Below are 16,476 nucleotides of genomic sequence, written 5' to 3' on the forward strand. Positions count from 1 at the left end.
TTTATTTTTTAATTGATTGTATGCTTTAATAATGATAACAATTGAGAGGAAGTCTCCTTCTTACTTTTCTCTTTAGCGAGGAAAGGCGGAACGGTAGCTACACTAGGCCTTTATGGCCTTACGCATCACTCATAAGAAGTGTTGGGGGGTTTTTTCTTTGTTTTATCTCTTAAAGGGGTGGGTGAGGGTTTTCAAGCACATTCTGAGAGTCTTTATTCGCAAGGAAAAGTGACGGGTTGGTGAGCGCCTTCAAAGCAGAATCCCATAATTAAATACTGTAATAAATGGCGGGTGCCTGTGTTCTGAAGAGATGGAAACAGAAGAGTTAATACGAAAATGTCAGGCTATAACACTTGAAGGAGAAGAAGCAGACCAATTTAATTTTGAAGGCCAAATGAAAGAAAAAGGATTTCGAGCTGTAGCTGGTTGTCTAGTGGGGAAGATTCTTCTAGCGAGAGGGGTTAATCGCGAATGACTCAAAACAGCCTTGTATCGAGCTTGGCGTACCGTACATGATTTTAAGATTGAAAGTTTAGGGAGCAACATATTCGTGTTTAAGTTCCTCTCAGAAGCTGATTAAAAAAGAGTTTTAAATGGAGGACTGTGGCATTTTGATAGAGCTCTAATTGTACTCCAAGAACCAAGGGGTATTGGTAGTATAAAAAATCAATCCTTTTCTCATGCCCCATTCTGGATTCAAATCCATAATGTGCCATTGATGTGTATGGATACCAGTATAATACGAGTGTTGGGGTCAAGAGTTGGAAAGGTGGAAGATATAGGAATGGATGCTCAAGGTGAATGTTTTGGGGAGTTTGTGCGCATCCGAGTCTCGGTGAACATCTCAAAACCTCAAAAAAAAAAAAAAAACTTATAGTCCTGAAGCAAGAAGGCGAAGAGGTATTCAATTGCCAGTTGTATACGAACGGTTACCGGACTTCTGTTTTTGTTGTGGTTGCATTGGGCACCAGTTCAGAGAATGTACAAATTATAAAGGTCAACAAAAAGAAGATCTGCCGTTTGGACCATGTCTAAGAGCAGTGTCATTATATAGCAGACAGAACAAAGTTGAACAGAGCTAAAGAGAAATGGAGTAGGGAGTAGGAGAGATCTAGAGGAGAGGCTTTAGAATCGGAAAGTGCAGAGATTCCAAATCCGGGTTCACCCATTCTAAACTTGGGTCACAATAGCGGATCCACACCAAACCAAGAAAGTACGGAAGCTAAAAGAGCACAAATAGGAGGGCACATGTGGAAAAAGATACTGAGAACACTGAAAAATTCGAAGGAATCAAATCGAGGTTGCTGCAAACCAATAACCAAAAGTTGCATGGTGCAGCTGCAATTTCTGATGCAACAGAAATTAAGGAAATACAGGCAGGAAAATTGTCAAAAAAAGAACAATTAGAGAGAAATGGAAAGGGGAAGGAAATTTTGGTGGGCCAAGAATCAAAACGGGCCAATGCAACACCCACAGACCAGATGAGCTCAGAGGAAGAAGTTGTAGATAATGAGCTGGAGTCAAAAAAATCAAAGTCCAAATGGAAAAGATTTGAAAAGTCAAGTCCGGGATATGAACAAAACATCTAGTAATAAAACTGGGCCTTTGTCTTCAAAACGTTTAAGTAGCGAGATGATATGGGCTAGTCTAGAAAAAAAAAGCCGAAACAGCAAGTCGAGTGAAAGAAGTCTCTGTTGTCAGCCCAACCAAGTCCCTTTCAACAACTCTCAAGCTCAGCTGGGAAGCAGCAACTATGGAACTCATGGAGGTGTCTGAATTAGTCATGGAAGAATTATCGGCGGAGGCTGGTGCCCAGCCCCGCCGAAAGCAATGAATATCATAAGTTGGAATGTTTGAGGTTTAAGGAATATTCGAACATTCCATGAATTAAAAACATTCTCCAAAGACACAAGTCTCAGATTCTTTTTCTTTGTGAAACGAAATCGATGCCTGGATATATGATGAACACGAGGAAGAGACTGGGGCTGGATAACTGTTTTGCAGTGGGTAAAAGTGGCACTGGTAACCGACACTATTACATTCAAATTCATTTAATGAAGATTTTTTTCCCAAACATATAACTGTAGAAAATAATTTAGGTAAACTTAGCTTTATTGAGCCTGTTTTAGGATTTAAATTCATTTACACTATTGTAATTGCACTAATCTTTACTGCTAAGATTTTTCCTTTTGCTTTTTTCTTCAATGGAATAACAAAATATTTGGCAACCGGACAAAGTGTAATATTTTGCTAAAAAATTTTGTCCCATGTGACGTGTTTGTAAAATTAATACAAAATTTTATTTCTATGAAATTTATATGGTAATAGGAAAAAGGACACCTACAACCTAAGATTTGGAGAAATGGTCACAAAAATCTTAAGTTTTCAAAACGAGATATTAAGACCATTTTTCGACAATAATACCATTTAAATATAATAACTAGAAAATTGACTTTAAAACTTTTAATTAATGCAAACATAATATAGATAATATAATCTATCTAGTAGACTAACAATATTAAAGTACTTTTAACATTTAAAATAATATTAAAATTGTAAATTAATATATTTATTTTAATAATATTTATATTTATTAAAAAGATTTTAAATAAATCTTGGGAATAAATAAATTTTACAATTAACAAAATATCTCCCTATTAATAATGTTAAAATTATATTTTTACATAATATTCAAAATAATTTAATTTTAATTTATTTATTTTAATATTTTGTTTCTATTTATTATTACAACCTCCTTTAATATAATAAAATATTTCTATTAGATTGTAAAGTATAAAAACATTTTTTAATTATTAAAATTATTTTAAAATGTATATATTATTATATTTGTTTTAATGCTATACTTCTATTTATTATAAAATATTATGGTCAATTTTTTTGGGTTTATAGTGTCAAATGGTATTAAGGCCAAAAGGGGGTCTTAGTGTCTCTTATTGAAAATTTTGGGTCTTTGTGACCACTTCTCCAAACCTTGGGGATGAAAATTACCTTTTTCCATGGTAATATTATATTATTGGCCACATTCTCATACTTCCAAACTCTTGGAGGAACTCATTTTGTATAAATTAATGTGATATAAATAAATTAACTATTAGACTCTCTAATTGACATAGTGAAAAGTTTGAGTTACAAAGAATTTAAATTACTTACAAAAGCATCTTCCTCATAAATCCTTCATATTTAAATCCGATTACATCAACCCTTATAGTTTTTACAAATTTCCTTGATCAAATATGATGAAATATATCTTCTCATGAAATTAATCAACAATCTCCTCGTGAGACTAAAATAAAGCTAAAGGGCGGGATTTGGAAGTAACTTATTAGATTTAACAACTATAAAATAAAAATCACATCAATGTTATTTAATATAAATTGATGTAGCATGTATAAGTATAATTAGCTATTAGACCTCTAATTAACATATTGAAAATTTTGAGTTTACAAAGAATTTAAATCACTTACAAAATTTCTTCCTCATAAGTACTTGACATTTAAATCCTATTGCATCAACCCTCCTAATTCTCTCGAATTTCCTCGATCAAACATAATGAGATGTTTCTCCTTATAAAATTAATCTAAAATTTCTTCATGAGATTAGAAAAAGGCTAAAGGGCCGAGTTTGGAAGTAACATATTAGATCTAACAAGTACAAAAAAATCACATCAATGTGCTTAATGAAGCTGAATTAGAGAGGTGAAATTAGGGCTTTCAATTTTTCAAATATGCTCACTCAACTCCACCTCTAAAAACTTGAATAAAAATAAATTTTAATTTTTAGTGATAAAGTGATATGTCAAAAAATATTAAGTGTTCAAATAATAATATCCCAATCCTTGATTAACAATTTTTTCAGCTCAAACCAGCATTAGCTTTCTTCAATTTTGTAACTCAATTCTCGGTCAATTGGGCTACCCCTTTTTGAATTTTGGCAAAATGATTTGGCAGCTTAGGGTTTAGAATTTATATGATTTAAATAGTTCAAACAAGTCAAATCTGAGAAGTTAACTGAAGCAAGAAAGCATCTCAGGATGTTCCAAATTAAACCATCTCTTACATTTTAAAAATAATATTAATAGCTATCCCTAAAAGTTGATTTCTTCATACAGTTTATGTGCCAAACCCATACAGTTAAACATACTGAACTGTGTATATTTATTTATTCAAATTTAAACAGAAAGATTTTTAAATAGAAAATAGAACCCAAATTTTTTAGAGTTTTCCTATAGTGAAATCAATATATATCATTTACTCCTATTTCTTTCATAACATCCAATAATTGTTGTGGAACAAAAAAAGTTTATTAAAGGAAAAGATGGGGAAGTGCAACATCAATAAGATAGGATCTTACATGTACGTAATATAACTCTCATTATGTCATATGGTTCATTTCCACTTTAAATGTCATCAATTCGATCTCGGAGTTGGCCAAGCAAGTTCTTAAAGAAAATGATCAACAATCACTACTACACAAATGAACATAGATGACGTTTAAATTAATCTTACGATGACAAAGTAAAATTAATCATCTTTGTAATAATAATCTAAAATGAGGTACAAAAGATGACGCGTAAATATAGTCATCTAATAAGTATCATAGATGACTCATTTCTCAAAAAGTAGTCATCTAATGTTGTTCTAATTTTGTAAAGAACTGTGTTCAGTATCAACATAGGTGACTTACTTTTCAAAAAGTCAGTCATCTATTATTATTATTATTACTACTACTACTACTACTACTACTACTACTATTGCAATACATTTTTTTTGAAAAGCTGCAACATAAAAATAAATATTCATCAAGCAATTGCAATACTCGTATATAAATTTGGTACATGACAAACAATATAAAAATATTCTTTATGTTTACCATTTCCAAATGAAAGTAACTAGATATCCATAACTCTTTTTTCTTCAAATAGAACCGTATTACATTCTTCACAAGAACAACAAAATGCAGCTACCCCTCTAGTTGGTTACTCCAATAATCATGCCAAAGCCAAAGGACCAAAAATATTCTTTATGTTTACAATTTCCAAATGAAAGTAACTAGATATCCATAACTCTTTTTTCTTAAAATAGAACCATATTACCTTCTTTACAAGAACAACAAAATGCAGCTACCCCTCCAGTTGGCTACTCCAATACTCATGCCAAAGCCAAAGGGAGTTGGAGAGTGAAACCTTTTGATGAACCTTCCTTAATTACAAAATGAAAATAATTGAAATAATTTTATAAACTTTTTAATATCTTATTCGAAACAAAGATAATAACAAAGATGCAGATAAAAATAATAATCCTATTCATTTACTAACCTCGCAAAGTCATTGTGCTACAAAATTTAGTGAAAAATGTTCTGCCATATGTACTCTGCCCACTCCACTCTTATTTTATCAATATCCTTTTGGGTGAAACTATCTCGTCAAACAAACTGTATATCATGCACAAAATAGTCAACATTAATACATGCATCAACCTTATGAAATTTATAAATTTTAAAAGGATAAGGAGATAACTACCAAGTTTTTTTTATTGAATCAGCCTAGTTTTCAATGATTTCCTTCATAAATCTCATGACATAATATCCACATTCAACATTTGTAGTTTGTTGAGGACACTACACATAAATTTTGAACTAATTAATGTCATCTACATATGTAAATAAATTTAAATTGAACATACATATGTACAATTTCATATACCTTAACCCTTTTCCAAACTATGGATTTCCGATTCACATTTCCCATTTTTGCTACAAAAATCTTGAAAGCACTTAAGATACATAATTAAATACACATTTAGTCAAGCATGTTTTAATAAATGCATTATAATTGACAAAAAATGACAATAACTTACAGTGATACAAAGTTCTTCAAATCAGGGGAATGTTCATGACCGAGTGAATCAAAAAAATGTACTATAAATTTGTGCAGATCCACAACAATCAACATCCAATGTTTGCTATATATAATGATAAATATCAGCCTTGCATATTTGTGTAAAAGAAAAAGAGAATAAACTCCAAATGCTATATACAATTAATAAAATAACAAACTTGGTATTGTAAGGAAACATCAGAAGCTGTTATGGGTCAAGTATTTCCATTCTTGATACCATTGCACGAGCTCTAGTCTCATCATTATTTCCGGTTTTAGCACAAAAGATTGAAGGATTACCAAATTTGTAAATATGTTTCAGGGGATGATCCTTCAAGACTTCGTAAAGATGCCTATAGAAAACAAGTAATAATTACTTCACTGCATAAATAAAAATTATAACTAATTATTTTGCCAAGAAAATAAGTAATTTAATTAAATTACTTCACGTAACAAGTTATTGTTGCGACCCCAATCTTTTCCATTCTACAAAATTGTACAATGTCATCAACTGATATATATAATTCAGCTTGTTCATTGTCGAAGATCCCTAGATAAATTTCAATAAATAATGCTTTAGTCAACACTCGGCGAGCGTACTTGCAAAGAGCATCTATTCCTGCACAGTCTCAATAGGTTTCTTTATGTAACTACAAATATGTATGAGATATCTACAAGCGAAAACAAAAATTAATTAACCCAAAAAAAAAGAAGAATAAGACATTATAGGCGTCAATGATATGCTCAGTTAAATGCTAAATTTATACACGAGTGCAACATATAATAGCAGAATACTTGGACCCCATGTGATTTTTTAAATCTTTCAATGCAATTTTTCAAAGGGTTAGTGTTCACTGTTCATCAAGCAAGAATATCATTTTGGATATGATTTGGGGTGTTTTTGACTTTGTGGTGACCACATATTAAATGGAAAATGATATTTGAACAGTGGCAAAACAGAAACAATAACTACTGCAGCAAGAACATTACTATCATTTTTGTACAATACACATATTTCTATCTTCGAAACTTTACTTAGCTACAAGAGTTATATTTGATTGCAATTTGTAAAATTTTCTAGACAGCTGCAGGATAAATTATGTGTATCAAACAAATAAACAACACTTCACGAATGTTGTTTATTTGTTTGATACCCTATTCCCCACTCCAAAATAATAAAAAATTATTATTATTAATTTAAGACATATCAAAAGCAAACAATTAATTATAGATATATACCTCAAAATCATTCAAGATGACAAATTGTTTAGGCCAAGCAACATAAGATCCAATGACATGGTTAACAATAACTAACTCATCCTTGACAGGCCTTGGTAAAAAGGCATCCCCTTTAATTGCAATATTAACAGCCACACGAACATCTGTGACAACCAATGGTACTCCATGCACAGTAGAATTAGGATCATTTTTTTCTAACATTGTACCTTTGACTACAATATTATTTATGCTGCCCATTGCTAACATACATGATTTTCCTTGCATCATCTATGAGTAAAATATTAATCATAGCATTATAAGTGATTAAAATTTAAACTTTGAGATTTGGAATTAAAAAAAAATAAAACTGCACTTATTTTTTATGCATACTTATTTCTTCTTGTAGCACTCATTTTGCATATGTACTTGTTTTTTTCTTGAAGCACTTTTTCTTCATTCTTGGTTATTCGGAGCAACTACCCTTTTTTTAGGGAACTTTTGGTGTCTGGATCGGTAGGACTCCATTCTTTTGGAATTCTTCAAAAAAATGCATCATTTGTTCTTGTACAATCTTCCCCACATTTTGCTCTAATAGAAATTTTTCTTGTGAAATTTTCTCATAATTTTCCTCTAGTTGAGTTATACGCTCTTGTAACTCATTGTTGGATGAGAAGCTTCGTTTTTCCTTCCAAAGTATGAAGAAGGTGTGGCAAAACGTCCTTCGGTTCTTACTCGACCTGAACTTTTAGGGGTTTCTAAAGCTGTTGTTAGAACATCATTCCTACCACCAGTAGCTATAACCCCTTCCTCACTTTTCTTTGTTATCTCATCCTACATTTGAATAATAACAAGAAATCAGCAACTTTTTAGTTCATATGTTAAATTATTCGAAATCATATATTTATAAAAATTACTATTTCATCAGCCTTTTCTCTAATGACCTCGCTCGTGTATATACTTTTCTTATTTTTGCGTGCTGCTTTCCATAAGGTAGAGCGACTAATTTCTTCATTGTTTCCAGCAGCTTTTTGCTATATATAAATTTAAATGAATTAAAGTGATACATAACTTTCTTAATTCAGGTGATAAACTGAAAAGGAAAGCTATACATGCATATAAATGTTTGTGTACATACCAGTTCATCCTCTAATCCCACATAGCCTTTCCTTGAAAGACAATGATTGTATATATTTTTTGCCCTTTTTCTCTATATTTTTGGCTAATTTCTTGCATTCAATAATCAAGGTAAGTACGCAAACAATGACAAACATACATTTAATTCAAAAAGTTAGTCAATACCTCAAATGCACTAGAAGTTCGATAACATATGAAAACTTCCCAATCTTCTTGCTCGATAAAATCATACAATTTAGGCGGGCACTTTAGTGCCTCTGGCTTATCTTTATATCTCTTGATATATTTAGTGGTGAGTCTATTCTTGAAGGTTCTCCATTTATTCGCAACTGAAGATAAGAATTTGCCTTGAAGCTCATCATCCACCTAAAAAGAGAACTGCAATATGCATAGCATATTTAAATTTTTTTTCACAAATTAAATAAATGTGTATTAGTTCAGGAAAAAGGTTGTAAATAATACTTTTATGCATTCCCATATCTTTTCTTTGGTCTCTGATGGCACTTTGCTCCAATCTTCATAAGAAATTTGAACCATGGTGCGTGCGAAGACACATAAAAAGCTAAACAATCGTGTTGCTACCTTGCTGTGTGGTTGTCCTCTTTTGTTATACTCGACTATAAGCTTGTGTCCATTGTTTCTATTTCTGACCAGCTGAGGTAAATTCGTTCGACCTCTACTTTTTCTTTTTTTGACAATTTAACTCATTTCTGTAGCAATGTTTTATAAACCTGCTGCAAAATAACTAAAGAAAAAGAAAAGAAAAAAATTGATGAGAATTTAATAGAAGAATAACAGGTCACATAAGCTAAATAAATGCTATACATTAAAATAAGAATTCAGTACATCAACTATGTTGAAAAAAAACTTACATTTTTTTTCTAATCAACATTTTCAACCAATGTTTCCTCATTGATATCAGTTTGGATGTAAACTAAATCGTCATCAGTCATTTTATCAAATGACTCAATGGATGGCATCAAATTGCTAGAATTTGGATGTTCTAACATGATGTCACCTAGATCTTCTCTTGAATCTCCTATATATTCCCTACATGGATTAACTATCACAATAAACCACCTTGGATCGAGTTGATCTTCAGCATAAAATACTTGTATCGGTTGAGAAGCCAAAATAAAACAACCATCTTTATGGCCTATCCTATTAAGGTCTACCAACGTAGCTCCTAGCTCATCTTTTTTTATCCCATGATTCTTTTCAACCCAATCACACTTAAATACAAGAATCTTGAACTTGTTGTAATCAAGCTCCCAAATCTCTTGTATAACTCCATAAAATGACATATTTGCCACCACAAGATTCTTATCTTTAGCACTTGAAATCTGAAATGTGTTTGCCTCTAAATAGACTCCACTGTTTTGTACAACTCGTAAGTCATCACGTTATTTGGTATGAAAACGATAACCATTAATTTCGTAGCCTTGGTACTTTATCACTTCAGGGCGAGGTCCATGTGCAATCCACCTTAAGGTTTCTGAGACATTGTTCCTTGATTCGTTAAGTTGAATTTCAAACTATATGATAGTAATAAAAATGTATATAAATAATACACAAATATCTTAGAATAACAAAAAAATGTTTATAGATGAACTATATAGTTAATTACTTTTTGATGCAACCAATATATGAAAGTCCTATTATGTTCATCCTGTAGCCACTTTTTCTTCTTTGACTTTGCTGGATATTTCTTCTTCAAGAACTCCATATGCTCTCTAAGATATCAAAGATGAAATAAGAATGATTATAACTATTACGGAAAATATAACTCATAGATATAAGATAAAGGAAATAGTTACTAACATGATATACGACTAAACTTCATTTGTATTTTCCAGTACATATCTATGTGCCTGCACCCACAATTTACGATCTATTCTAACAACACATCCTCTTGGTAAAGGTAATCCAACATAAGATCTATATTTTTTAGGTGGAATGCCAATTGCATCAACTTCAGATAAGTATTCTATGCAGAACTCAATAGCCTTTTCAGCCATATATGATTCAGCAATGCAACCCTCTGGTTTATCTCGATTTCGTACATAATCCTTCAATATTTTCATTTGCCTCTCAAATGAATACATCCATCAGAGGTAAATAAGTCCTCCGAGTTTGACTTCTCTAACAAGGTGCACTGGTATGTGAATCATAATATCAAAGAAAGCTGGCAAGAAATATTTTTCTAACAAGCATATAGTATTCACCAAAATTGCTTGCATTTGATCCAATTTTGACACATCCACTACTTTGCTGCATAGGTTGCTAAACAAAGCACAAAATCTTGTTATTACATATCTAACATGTTTTGGTAACAAAGATCGTATTGCTAAAGGAAGCAATTGTTGCATCAAAGCATGACAATAATGAGATTTCAAGCCATAGAGTTTCAAATCTTGCAATGAGATTAGATTTCTAAAATTTGAACAATAGCCATCAAGAACTTTAAGTTCAAACAGTGTCTTACAAAATTTTTTCTTTTCTTCCCAGGACAAAGTATAACACGCAGGAGGCAATTTTGTTCCATTTTGGCCAACTCTTGGTAGTAACTCTTTCCTTACACCCATTTCATCTAGATCCATACGAGTTGCAAAACCATCTTTTGATTTCCCTGGAATGTCAAGTAAAGTCCCTACAAGACTTTCACACACATTTTTTTTCAATATGCATAACATCAAGGGTGTGTCTAACATATAAAGACTTCTAATAATCAAGCTCTAAAAAAATAGATTTTTTCTTCCAGTAAACTTTTTCATTGATATCAATTGCACGACTATTTGCTTTTTTTGCCCTAACGAGAAATTTAATCTTTGAACTCGTGCCAAGATTTCCTCTCCTTTCAGCGGTTCTGGAGCAATTTCAATTCCTCTTCATTATTAAATGCCTTCTTCTGAAACCAATATGGATGATATCATGGTAAAAATCTTCTATGATCGATATAAGACATTTTTTTTACTATGGCCGAGCCGAACTACACATGTTTTTTCACTACAAATTGGACATGCTTTATATCCTTTTATAGTGCAACCAGCCAAGTGTCCATAAGCAGGAAAACCATTTATCGTCCACATTAAAATAGCTTTCAATGTGAAAGACTCTTGATGATAAGCATCATAAGCTTCAATTCCTACCTCCCACAATATTTTAAGATCATCAATCAATAGAGCTAAGTAAACATTAATATCATTACCAGTCTGTTTGGGACCTGAAATTAACGATGTCAACATCATAAATTTTCTCTTCATACAAAGCCATAGAGGAAGATTGTATGTCACTACTATCACAGGCCAACAACTATACCTACTACTAAGAGAATTATATGGATTAATCTCATCTGCAGATAATGCAAGTCGCAAGTTTCTTGGTTTAGCTCCAAAATCAAGCCATAAGTGATCTATTAGTTTCCATGCTGGGGTATCTGCAGGATGACGTAATAGCCCATCAGTTTCCTTTTGAGTGGCATGCCCTGTTAGATTTTTCGAAGTTTCAACACTTCGAAACATTCTTTTAAACCTTGGGATTGGTGGGAAATACTATAAAACCTTTGCTGGAACAATAATCTTCATCTTAGTTGAATTTTTTATCAACTTCCACCTTGCTGCACCATAATTAGGACATATAAATGCACCTTTATAGTCCTTTCTATAAAGTATACAATCATTTGGACATGCATGTATCTTCTCATACTCCATCCCTAATCCATTTAAGGTATTTTTTTTGGCTCGTATATTGAACAAGGCATTCATTATTGTCAGGCAACATTTCTCTTAACAATTTCAACAAATCTGAAAAGCCTCGGTCTGACCACCAATTTCTTACTTTTAGGTTGTACAATTTTACCAATGCAGATAATTTTGTGAATTTACTACAACCTGGGTATAATTTTTTCTCAGCATCAGCTAATAAATTCTTAAATTGTTTAGGGTTGTTTTCAAAATGATCATAAGCTCTTGAATCATCTCTATAGTGCTGGCCACAGATTCAGTTTCAAAGGCTCTTGTTTCAAATTCTCTTGTAGATTTAGTGTTGCTAGTAGTTGATAGCTTCTTAACAAGCTTTTCTCCATGCAAAATCCAATTATTGTAACTTTGGTCTATACCATTCAAATACAAATGGTCCTTAATCTCATCAACAGTTTGATGTTTCACATTTCTACATTTCATACGTGGACATAGTATGTGATTAGAATTTGTTGCATGAACCATTGCAAAATTTATAAATCTTTCAACACCAATCTCATAATCTTTCAATCTTCGATCTATAGACATCTAAGATTTGTCCATTCTGAATGTAAAATATAAATATATCATTCTAAAATATTTTCCATAATTTTCTCGTAAGTATGTATGTCCTAATTTGAGAAAAAGTAAAACATAGGACCTTAATATTATTATTCTATCAAAATAATATAAGTAAAAACATTAATTTACGAAAGCACATAACATAATAAATTGACCAAAGCTTAATGGACATGAAGTGTTAGGGACTAAACACAAAAGCACAACAAAATGGATTGCTACAGTGGAGAGCATTTGTATTAAGTGCTAAGCATATATATGATGACAAGTATAAACATCTGAATTTTTTAAAAATATGTATTAGTTTCTGAAACTAACATTATTTCTCTTATTAATATTTGTTCATATATTAGATTCAAGATGTTTTATTAATTAATTATTAACTTGTATACTTTGTCTTTATTTCTATATTACTTGTATTAAAAATAAATAAGTTAAAATAATAATTTTTATAGTTATATCCTCTATTAAATTATAATCTATTTATAGTAATAAAATTATTTTGATTCTAATAATAATATTATAATTATAGGTAGATTTTACAATATTCTATATGATGCTAAAGGAAAGAGGATGAAATGATTAATTAATATTGTAATATCACATAATATTATATAAAGGCTCATTCTATTAATTCTCAGTTAGTTTTGATTTTTCTTATTAGCTTTTTTAATAAGAAAGTATGTGTGTATATAAATTAATTTTAAGTTATTTGAAGAATTTGAAATATTTATAATTTTGCAACAAATCCCACATGGCGCGTGTCGTTTTTTGTTTCCCAACTTCATATAGAGTCGTTAGGTTCTGAGATTGATAATTGATTAAATTTCAAAGGAGCATGACATGATTCGACCAAATTTGTAACTTCCTTAAAATATTAATCCCCATAAATAACTTTACTGTTCATCCATATTGTCAACATTTGCTATTCAAATAGAGTGAATTAGACAAAGAAAAGAAAAAAAAAACAGCACATGTAGGCCACCCACAATCAAACAATCTATCATTTTCTTTCACAAACATGATTAAACAAAAGGAAAGAAAGTACCTTTATGTGGGGACCAAAACTTTTAAAATCCAATATCCAAGGTAGCTGAATGCTTCAACAATTTACTTGATAGTGATGTGGTCCCAGGCTTTATAATCTTCTTGCCAACATCTGTGGTCCAGAGCTTCAAGATTTCTTGTCAATTTGTCTTCACTCCGACTATGTGTGAACAGTTAGAGTTTACGATTTTGGGTCTATATAAATAATGGGTGAAATTAAGAGTTTGGAACTTGGAAATAGAATATAGGAAGATGTTTTGTATGGGCAAAGGGGAATTTTACAGAGAAAGAAAGTCCTAGAAGAATGGAGGCTGAAACAGAGAGATAATGAAATTTCACGGTAGACAAAGAAAATAAAGAGGGAAAGTGGCGTTTTTATACTACCAAATAAATGACACATTTTAAAAATAAGAGTCACCTTTTAATTAATTAAAGATGACTTCTTATTTAGTGGTGAGTCATTTTTATGTCATAAGTAAAAATAATTTTGTAATATATGACTTCCAAAAATAAATAAAAGTCATCTAAACTAATAAATGACAATTAATAGTATGCTTGTCATGTATTACATGTCATCTTTGTCCTATTTGTAGTAGTGAATTATTAGATAAGCATAGAGATAGTCCAGTTGTTAGACTTAGTAGAAATGGGAAAGACCTTATTGGGACTGATTGTTGCCCTCACTATTTACGTTCAAAAAAGTTTCTACTCTGGAGCTTTTGTCTTTCAAAAAGCTCGAGACTCACCAATTGGAGAAGACGGAGTCACCTCCATGGATGAATCCATCTTTAGATAGTGCACTAACTCAAGTAGTTATCAGCAATTCTAGCTTATCGAAATTCATTAATTTTGCTTTTATTTTCACATACAGGACTATACCCGTTGAGGTTGCAGCTACCACGAGGCTGGCTGATCACGGCTTGTACAAACGTATCCCTGTTGACGTATGATTTTAATTAAGTTTGTTGCGTAATTAATTTCATGTTTCTTTTTTATTAGTGTTAAAAATTTTATGTTTATTAAGTGTAAAAATGTTATTTTGTGCTATTAACGTAATTTATATTTATAATTGTGTAATATATTGTGAATTTCTAATTATTTTTCTAAGTATTTGATTTTGTGTGTTTTTGTGTGTTTATTAGGTAAAAATAATAATTTCATGCAATTTGAGGCTCCAAACAAATGTACGGATGTCAAATTTGGATTCTGGAAGTCCGAGACTTTTGTTGTAAATTTTTAAGTTTTTACCACAGTAAATGTGGTAATGTGAAATTATAAGTTTTTATCATATTAGGTATGGTAATTTTTTAGTGGAATGTGTTGGATGTGCTTGAATGGATTAAGTTAGGTTTATATTTTATTAGTGGGACAAATGTAAGGTTAACATGTAATTAGTTTTATGTATTTGTGTGGTATGGATTAACAATGTATTAGTATAAATAGAGGAGGGGGGAACACACATCTCCACGCCTTCTCTTCTCTTCTTTCCCCTCAAATTCTTCTTCTCATCTCTCTTTGTAATATATTTTCAATCAATAAAATGAGTTTTATTTCAATTTTCAAATTCCATTTTTTTAATTATGTGTTTTTCAATTTTAATAATTTCATTTATTTAAAAAATGTTTAGCTAAATATTAGTTGGTAGGGGAAGACGAAACTTTTAGTAAAAATATGGTTTAATCAAATTCTATTTTTAATTTTATAAATTAAATTGTTTTCTATTTAATTTTATCCATATTTTATATTTTGAAATTTTGATTTATTGTAGACAAACATTGGAGTTTGGCACAATGAATTCTTAATGTCTTAGTATAAAGTATGGTAAAATGATATTTTAATTTATTGTAGATAAATTTAGTTTCGACACATTAAGTTCTTAATCCATAATAAAATAAATGGGAAAATAATTTTAATTTATACAATTAATCTTTTGGAAAATAAAATAAAAATAAAAAGAATTTGTTAATTTATATTTATTACTAACAGTGGATCCATACCCCTAACTAATTCAATTTCATAGTTTTTCTTAAATTAAATTGCATATTTTTTTTATTTTTTATTTTATTTTATTTTATTTTTGATAAACTTAAATAAACAAATTAAATATTTTCTCTGAGGATTGACCTTGGACTCACCGAATTATAATAAAATAAGATACTTTTATACTTGAGAGTTAGAAATCATTTTTGTGTCGTGTCAAGTTTTTGGCGCCGTTGCCGGGAAGAGTTATTTATTTTGTTTTATTTTTCCTTTTTATTTTAACTTTTTTGTAAATTGTCTTTTACCCCCTTTTTCTTTCCTTAACTTTTGTTCTATCCCTAAATCGTTTGTAATTTCACTTTTACCCTAAAAATTCTCGATTCTGGCTCATTCTTCTCATAATTATAGTTTGACCGCAAAATCACGAAATTGTTTCGAATAGGTCCCTTGCCAACATTTCCCATAAATCTCAAATTCGGACCTATAACTTGAACTTTCTTGGATCATAATTGGATTTTTTTGGACCCGATTCGGACTCAATAAAAAGAATATTGACTTTAAAAATTACAAAGCTCATTAATTTGAGTTAATCACTTAATTGTTTGGTAATTTTTAAAAAAATTAAAAAAAAGAGTCTACACTTTGAGATAATTATTTCTTTTCTTTCTTTCTTTCTTTCTTTTTTATTTCTACAATTTAATTTTCGCATTTATTTTATTTTTATTTTTGGCATTTACTTTGTTTATGTGTTTGGTTTATTGCTTATTTAATTATTTTAATTTCAGTTAGTTAATTTTTTGTTTATTTATTTATTTTTATTTTGCATTTTTTCTTGTACATTTATCTTGTTTATTTAATTTTCATTTTGTTTTTAATTTGTGTAAT

General features: G+C 30.5%; 1 long non-coding RNA gene across 1 annotated transcript; it reads right to left on the reverse strand.

Annotated features, from left to right (window-relative positions):
- Positions 1-8,259: 8,259 nt before the first annotated feature.
- LOC127902135 (uncharacterized) lies at positions 8,260-13,938 on the reverse strand. The gene is made up of 3 exons (XR_008054673.1): positions 13,613-13,938; positions 8,711-8,993; positions 8,260-8,626 (listed from the first exon to the last, which is right to left on the reverse strand). It is a non-coding gene; the product is annotated as an uncharacterized LOC127902135 (long non-coding RNA).
- Positions 13,939-16,476: the final 2,538 nt, after the last annotated feature.

Source organism: Citrus sinensis, chromosome 5, assembly GCF_022201045.2.
Source record: "Citrus sinensis cultivar Valencia sweet orange chromosome 5, DVS_A1.0, whole genome shotgun sequence".
NCBI lineage: Eukaryota > Viridiplantae > Streptophyta > Magnoliopsida > Sapindales > Rutaceae > Citrus > Citrus sinensis.